Raw genomic sequence first — 8,017 nt, 5'->3', positions numbered from 1 at the left:
GGAAACATCGTGAACTGTGTCAGTGGCCACTTGATGACTATAGTATTTCTTGCAGGGACAGCTGACCTTCAGGGATGTGGCCATAGAATTCTCTGAGGAGGAGTGGGGATGCCTGACCCACACTCAGTGGCAACTGTACCTGGATGTGATGTTGGAGAACTACGGACACCTCCTCTTCTTGGGTGAGGAAGACTCCTTCCATATTTCCCAAACCCCACTCAGGGTTTTGTTCCTTCTTGTGAAGACTGTCTCTTTGGAGATTCCTCTTTGAAGAACTGGAATTCAGATCCAGGCAGAAAGGGAAATAAGTCGGGGTTTGTACATGTAGAGAAGCAACTTCATGATGTGTCCTTTTCAGATTTACCTTCCTTTCCTTAAGGGAACATCATCACTTCTGTAGATGAGTGTCAGTTCTAAATACTGAGGGGCATAAAATGGGTACTTCTCACATCTACTTCAATTTCCACTCTTTATTATTGTATCTCATACATGGAAGTGGAGGTCAGGATGTGAACTTTGGAAATCCCTCCTTCATATTGTAAAGGGGCTGTTTTTCAGCAGCATTTGGGAAAACATGTTCTTGATTTTGCAGTGTCCTCTCTTCTCTCCTGTGCACAGTCATAATTGAAAGTTAGAATCTCCAGCAGTGCTTCATTCCTTTCATTTCATTTCTTTCTTTCTTTAAGAAAGCGAGAAAGCACAAGGGGATGGGGAGGGTCAAAGGGAGAAGCAGAATCCCCACTGAGCAGGGATTACTAATACGGGACTTGATCTGGGACCCCAGGATCACGACCTGAGCCGAAGGCAGTGGCTTAACCAACTGAGCCACCCAAGTGCCCCACCTTGCCCCCCCCCCCCAACTAATAAATAGGTCTCATTGTGTCAGAGCCAGATTTGGTCTCCTTTTTGGAACCAAAGAGGGAGCCTAGGGATGTGATGAGAAAGGATACTGTATCCTCCATCCAGGTAGGTGGGAATGAATGAGGCGGATGACAGAGGGGAGGTCCAAATGCAAAGGAAGATGATAGACCTTAAACTGTGGTTCGAGTAGCTGTCTGAATAGAAATTAGTTATTTCTCTCTTCCTTACGGAGGGGCAGATGCCATCCAACATTCTTGGTGTCTCATTCTCTAGGGATTCTCCTTCAGTGCCAGTCATGGTCCATCACATTCACAGAGAGGGCCTCCATAATCTGAGAGTTTTTCCATTGCTTTAAGGGCCTGCAGAAATCTCCCTGTTTCTGAGGAATTCTATGTTTAGCCCTTTGCAAGTTGTGTTTTTCCTCCTCTGAGAACTGTGTCAGGTCATGGTTGACATATTGGAGTTTAGTGCAGAAATCCAGGAACAGTGGAGACAGATACCACATGTTTTCTGGTTTATGCTTTCCAATGTTATGGAGGCTATAATCTGAACTCTACAAAACTGAGACTCAGTAACTTTGTCAAATAACAAAGCACCTCCCTGAAATGAGAAAATCTAATGCTTTCTTTCCCTTCAGAAGTATTTTTTGGGGGCGCCTGAATGGCTCAGTGGTTGGGCATCTGCCTTTGGCTCAGGTCATGATCCCAGAGTCCTGGGATCAAGCCCCGCATCAGGCTCCCTGCTCCTCCATGGGAGACTTGCTTCCCTCTCCCACTACCCCTGCTTGTGTTCCCTTTCTCACTATCTCTCTGTCAAATAAATAAATAAGGTCTTTTTTTAAAGTTATTTTTTAATATTAACTAATATAGAAATTTCCACTCTGTATTCCATTCCTCAATGTTGAAATAACATAGAATCCCTACGTAAATGAATGCCACAGGGGAGTCAGAACATTTGGATCTCAGAATTTGTAGCCTTTAATAAAGTCTCAGTTGCTACCTTATTAAAAATTGCATCAGTTCATAATTCTGTCTTGTATGAAGCTCCTGTGACTTTTTCCTATGTGTTTTCATTTTCTAAATAGTTATATATAAGCATCCTCATTTTTTTAATCAAAATTTCTAATAGGATGTAGGTATGTGCTTTATAAGAAGTGAGGCAATGAGTAAAATCCCCATATTTAAGGAAAAAATTTTGTTCATAAATTTTTTACTTCACTAAAAATTAAACATGTACTTTTCATCTACTTTCCTCAGAATGTATTTGAATTTCATCCCAAATATTTATGTTTTATGAAGTTGTCAGGATATTTTACACATTGGTGGTGTTTATTTAGAAACGAACAGATTAAGGTGTCTGGGTGACTCAGTTAATTGAGCATCTGCCTTCAACTCCTGTCATGATCTAAGGTTTCTGAGATTGAGCCCCAGGTCTGATTCCTGCTCAGTGGGGAGCCTGCTTCTCCCACTCCCTCTGCACCCCTCCCACCCCTGCTTGTGGGCTCTGTCAAAATAAATAAATAAATAAATAAAGTATTTTAAAAAACAGCAATAAAAGGATTTTAATTTACCTGGCTCCAAGGAATGAGTTATATCTCAGATGAAAGGAGGAATAACATGATACTTTTTTTTTTCAAGTATTTTAAGCACTTATTTGTAAAATTATCATTAGACTTTTTTTGTGTTTGTGTGAATTTTAATGAATTTAAAATTTGTCAGTGAAGGCCTGTCTATAATTCAAATGCTTGTTTTTCTTGCATACACAGTTTAAAATTATATTTATTTAGTAGTTTTCTTACTAAATAATTCATGTTTTTTAATGTAGAAATTTGGGTTCAATTTGGGCTTACTCCAGCTTTGCAATTCCATATCAAGCACTTCCTTTTGTCTGGGACTCTCCACATTACTTACTTCTTGTTTCCTTATTAACTGTGTATCTTGATATAGGATAACAATTTTTAAGTCTAGATTTGAAGATAATGTGTGTTTACTCAAATATAAATCCACTTTTTGCCCTTTTCCAAGAACATTTTGTATTTGTCTGTATCAATATCACCCATGCATACTTTGTGACTCATCTTGTGTATTTCTTTCACAGGTTAGTGGTCCGTGTATACTGCATCATGCCTACATGAGTTGTCATAATAGAAATAATTTTATCATCTGTTTACTGGTGGATTTTTATTCTCCTTTCATGAGAGACACTTTTGAAAAGTAATTTTGAAACACTTCCTGGGGCACCTGGGTGGCTCAGTGGGTTAAAGCCTCTGCCTTCAGGCTCAGGTCATGATCCCAGGGTCCTGGGATCGAGCCCCACATTGGGCTCTCTGCTCAGCTGTGAGCCTGCTTCCCTTCTTCTCTCTCTGCCTGCCTCTCTGCCTACTTGTGATCTGTCTGTCAAATAAATAAATAAAATCTTAAAAAAATAAAATAAACTGATAGTCTCAACTGCATCCAAGATTATTCTGCTTATCTCCATTCCTGCACACACCTTGTTTCTGATATCACAAATCCTATCTTTTATGTTATGTGCTTTATTACCTATATTTATGTCTTGTGCTTTGATTTTTAAAATATTTTGAGGTAGAAATAAAAGCAACCTGTGCTACCTTATTACAACACTGTGGGTTTCTATAATCTTGGAAATATTTATATTTAGTTGAGAGCTTTATGTTGTCTTGTGGTTTTAGTTTGTTTATAATCCCTTTATTACAACTAGAAGTACTTCCTTTAATATTTCTTGTAGGACAGGACTACTGGTAAACGTATAGGGGTTTCTATGTGGGAAAGTCTTCATTTCTACCTTCATGAAAAATAATTTTCCCCGATACAGTATTCATGGTGGATATTTTGATCTTTCAGTGCTTGAATACACTGTCCCATACAGTTCTTCCTACCAGGTCTACTGAGAATCCCACTACTTATAGGAGCTCTCTTGTATAAGAAGAATTGCTTTTTTCATATTGTCTCAAAATTCTTTTTTCACCTTTGATTTTTTTCATAGGTTAACTACAAGGCATCACTGTGTTGTCTTGACATTTATCCCACTTTGAATTTCCTGGGCTTGCTGAATTTGTTCTTTCCACATACATGAGAAGCACAAGCCCTTAGAACTTCATGTAAGCCCTCTGCCCCCTTTCACTCTCCTTTCCTTTTGGGGCCCCTTCATGTAGCCATGGGACCACTTTCTGGTGTCCCGTGAGTGCCTAGACTATCCTATTCCACATTTTTCTTTGGTCCTCTCAGCAGGTAATTTAAAACAAAGGGTCTTTACAAAACAAATAACAGAACAAAATAATGGATCTTGAAGTTAAATCTTTCTTCCACTTGCTCAAGTCTGTGGGTGAGCTGCTGGTGTGTTTTTCACTTCAGGAATTGTATTCTTCAAATCCCAGTTTCTGGTTGGTTGGTTGTTATAGTTTCTGTGTCTTTGGATTTACATTTTGGTCCTGCATAGTTTTCCTGATAACATTTACTTACCCATCTATTTTTCTTCTTTCTCCATGAGCAGCTTTACCATGGTTTTTTGAATTCTTTCTCAGGCAATAAATAGTTATTAATTAATTTATTATTGTTTAAAAGATTGTATTTATTTGACAGACACATTGAGAGAGGGAACATAAACCGGAAGTGGGAGAGGGAGAAGCAGGCTTCCTGCTGAGCAGGGAATCCGATGCATGACTTGATCCCAGGACTCTGGAATCATGACCTGAGCTGAAGGCAGATGCTTAATGACTGAGTCACCCAGGAGCACCCCTGTTTTTTAAGATTTTATTCATTTGACAGAGACAGCGAGAAAGGGAACACAAGCAGAGGGAGAGGAAGAGAAGCAGTTATTTATTAATTAAGAGCCAGTATTGGACATTTGTTTCATTCATCTGGTTAGAACACATTTTTCTGGTTCTTTGAATGCCTTATTATCTTCTGTTGACATTTGGGAATTTTAAAAAAGCAGCCTCTGGGCCCAGGATTATGGACTTGCTTTGTACAGATGAACACAAATAATAGCAGTTTGGAGATTGCTCTTACATGTTCTAGGCATTTGTCATGTCTGAAAATGTATGATTTCCCAGTTTTCAAAATATAGTTACCTTTTCAGAGTCTGTGATATCTTCTTCTCTTCATCTCCGTAGTCTCTCCATTGGTTGAACAAATGCTCACCTTTTGGCCGGGCAGCCACCACAGTGCATCTAGAAGGTGCTGTCATTCCTTGCTCCTTCCATGTCAGGCATGACTGAAACATGTCCACAGGCAGCAGCAAAGTAGTGAGAGCACTGAACGCACAGGTCACTCATTTGTTTCTCTCCTGAGGAGAGGTGAGAGTGTTCTCACAGTGTTACCATGGAGTGTCTGGGAGGGTGAGTCACCATCGTGGGCAAGTGTCACAAACTTTGTCTCCCTGATATGTGTATATATATATGTATATAATATATGTGTGTGTGTATATATAATATAGTTCAGTATATATGCACATATACAAATATATACATATATGTGTGTATATATACATATATGTATACATGCAGACTTGTGTGTGCGTGTGTACACACAAACACCACATCTTTATCCATTTATCTGTTGATGGACATCTGGTATTTTGGTTTTGTTGACTGTTTCCTTTATTGTGCAAAAAATTTTTTTTATCTTGCTGAAATCCTAATAGTTCATTTTTGCTTTGGTTTCCTTTGCTTTAGGAGACATGTCTAGCAAGATATTGTTGTGGCCAAGGTTACAGAGGTTGCTGTCTGTGTTTTTCTCCAGGATTTTGATGGACTTTTGTCTCATGTTTAGATCTTTGATCCATTTTGAGTTTATCTTTGTGTATACTGTAAGAAAATGGCCCTGTTTCATTCTTCTAGATGTGGCTGTACAACTTTCCCAACACCAATTTTTTTAGGAGATTGTCCAACTTCCACTAGATACTGTTTACTGCTTTGTTGAAGATACATTGACCATAGAGTTCAGGGTCCACTTCTGGACTCTCTATTCTGTTCGATATATGTGTCTGTTTTTGTGCCAGTACCATATTGTCTTGATGTTACAGCTTTGTGATACAATTTGAAGTCAGGAATTTTGATGCTTCCAGAATTATGTTTCCTTTTCATTATTACTTAGGATATTTGGGGTCTTTTTATTTCCATACAAGTGTTAGGATTGTTTGTTCCAGTTTGGTGAGAAATGCTGATGATATTTTGATAGGGATTGCATTGAATATGCAGACTGCTTTGGGTAGCATAGATATTTTAGTGTGTGTGTCCTCAATTTCTTTGCTAAGTGTTCTTTAGTTTTTCAGAGTACAGATCCTTTCCCTCTATTAGGTTTATTTTTCCCTCTTTTAGGTTTATTCCCAGGCATCTTAGAGTTTTCGGTGAAATTAAAAATGAGATGGATTCCTTGATTTCTCTTTCTTTTGCCTTATTGTTAGTGTATAGCAGTGCAACTGATTTATGTGCATTGATTTTATATCTAGCAACTTTGCTGAATACTGTATCATTTCTAGCAATTTTTTAATAAAGATTTTATTAATTTGACAGAGAGACACAGCAAGACAGGGAACACAAGCAGGGGAAATGTGAAAGGGAGAAGCAGCCTCCCCGCTGATCTGGGAGCCTGATGTGGGGCTCTATCCCAGGACCCCGGGATCATGGTCTGAGCCAAAGGCAGAGGTTTAATGACTGAGCCACCCAGGTGTCCCACTTCTATCAAGTTATGAGTGGAGTCTTTTGGGGTTTTTGCATAGAATATCATGTTGTCTGTGAAGAGTGAGAGTTTAACTACTTCTTTGCTGATTGGGATACATTTTATTTTTTATTTTTATTTATTTATTTATTTTTAAAGATTTTATTTATTTATTTGACAGACGGAGATCACAAGTAGGCAGAGAGGCAGGCAGAAAGAAAGAGATAGGGAAGCAGCCAAGAGCCTGATTTGGGGCTCGATCCCAGGACCCTGGGACAATGACCTGAGCCTAAGGCAGAGGCTTTAACCCACTGAGCCACCCAGGTGCCCTTACATTTTATTTTTTATTGTCCGATTGCGGAGCTTAGGACTTCTAGGACTATGCTGAACATCAGTGACAAGAGTGGATATCCCAGCCATTTTCCTGACCCTAGGGGAAAGGCTCCCAATTTTTCCAACATTGAGAATATTAGCTGTGGGTTTTTCATATATGTCCTTTATGATGTCAAGGTATGTTCCTTTGATCCCTGCACTGCAAAGAGCATTCTGTCAAGAAAAGATGCTGTTTTTGTCACATACTTTTTCTTTACCAATTGAGAGGACCATATGGTTCTTGTCCTTTATTAATGTGATGAATCACATTGATTGATTTGTGGATGTTGAACCACCCTTACAACCCAGAATAAATCCTATTTGGTCCTAATGAATAATAATTTTTTTAAAATATTATTTATTTATTTGACAGAAAGAGATCACAAGTAGGCAGAGAGGCAGGCAGATGGAGGGGGGAAACAGGCTCCCCACTAAGCAGAGAGCCTGACGTGCGGCTCGATTCCAGGACTCTGATATCACAACCTGAGCCAAAGTCAGAGTCTTAACCCACTGAGCCACCCAGGGGCACCGTGAATAATTCTTTTAACATATTTTTGGATCATATAGTTAGTATTTTGATGGGAGTTTTTTTTTTTAAAGATTATTTATTTATTTGACAGAGATCACTAGCAGGCAGAGAGTCAGACAGAGAGAGAGAGGAGGAAGCAGGCTCCCTGCCAAGCAGAGAGCCCAATGCGGGACTCGATCCCAGGACGCTGAGATCATGACCTGGGCCAAAGGCAGAGGCTTAACCCACTCAGCCACCCAGGCACACTTGGTTAGAGTTTTTGCATTCATGTTCCTCAGGGATGTTGATTTGTAATTCCCCTTTTTAGTGGGGTCTTTTTCTGGTTTTGGAATCAGGGTAATGTCATAGAATGAGTTCATAAGTTTTCCTTCCATGTCTACTTTTTAAAACATTTTCAGAAGAATGGGTATTACTTTTCCTTGAATTGTTTGATAGAATTCCACTGTGAAGCCATTCAGCCCTGGACTCTTTTTTGTTGGGAGATTGTTGACTACTGCTTCAACTTCTTTGCTGGTTATGGGTCTATCCGGGTTTCTATTTCTTCCTGCTTCAGTTTTGGTAGGTAGAGTTTTCAAGG

The 8,017-nt window shown here is 39.2% G+C and overlaps 1 long non-coding RNA gene across 1 annotated transcript in view; it reads left to right on the top strand.

The window, feature by feature from the left end:
- The window catches only part of LOC131817409 (uncharacterized), a 38,834-nt gene continuing 30,817 nt past the window's right edge, over positions 1–8,017 (top strand). The window contains exon 1 of the long non-coding RNA XR_009348501.1: positions 1–182. This is a non-coding gene — a long non-coding RNA (uncharacterized LOC131817409). The remainder of the gene's footprint in view (positions 183–8,017) is intronic.

The sequence above is a fragment of the Mustela lutreola genome, chromosome 16 (genome assembly GCF_030435805.1).
Source record: "Mustela lutreola isolate mMusLut2 chromosome 16, mMusLut2.pri, whole genome shotgun sequence".
Lineage (NCBI taxonomy): Eukaryota > Metazoa > Chordata > Mammalia > Carnivora > Mustelidae > Mustela > Mustela lutreola.
The sequence above is the reverse complement of the archived record's forward strand: the minus strand, read 5'-3'. Positions and strand labels throughout refer to the sequence as shown.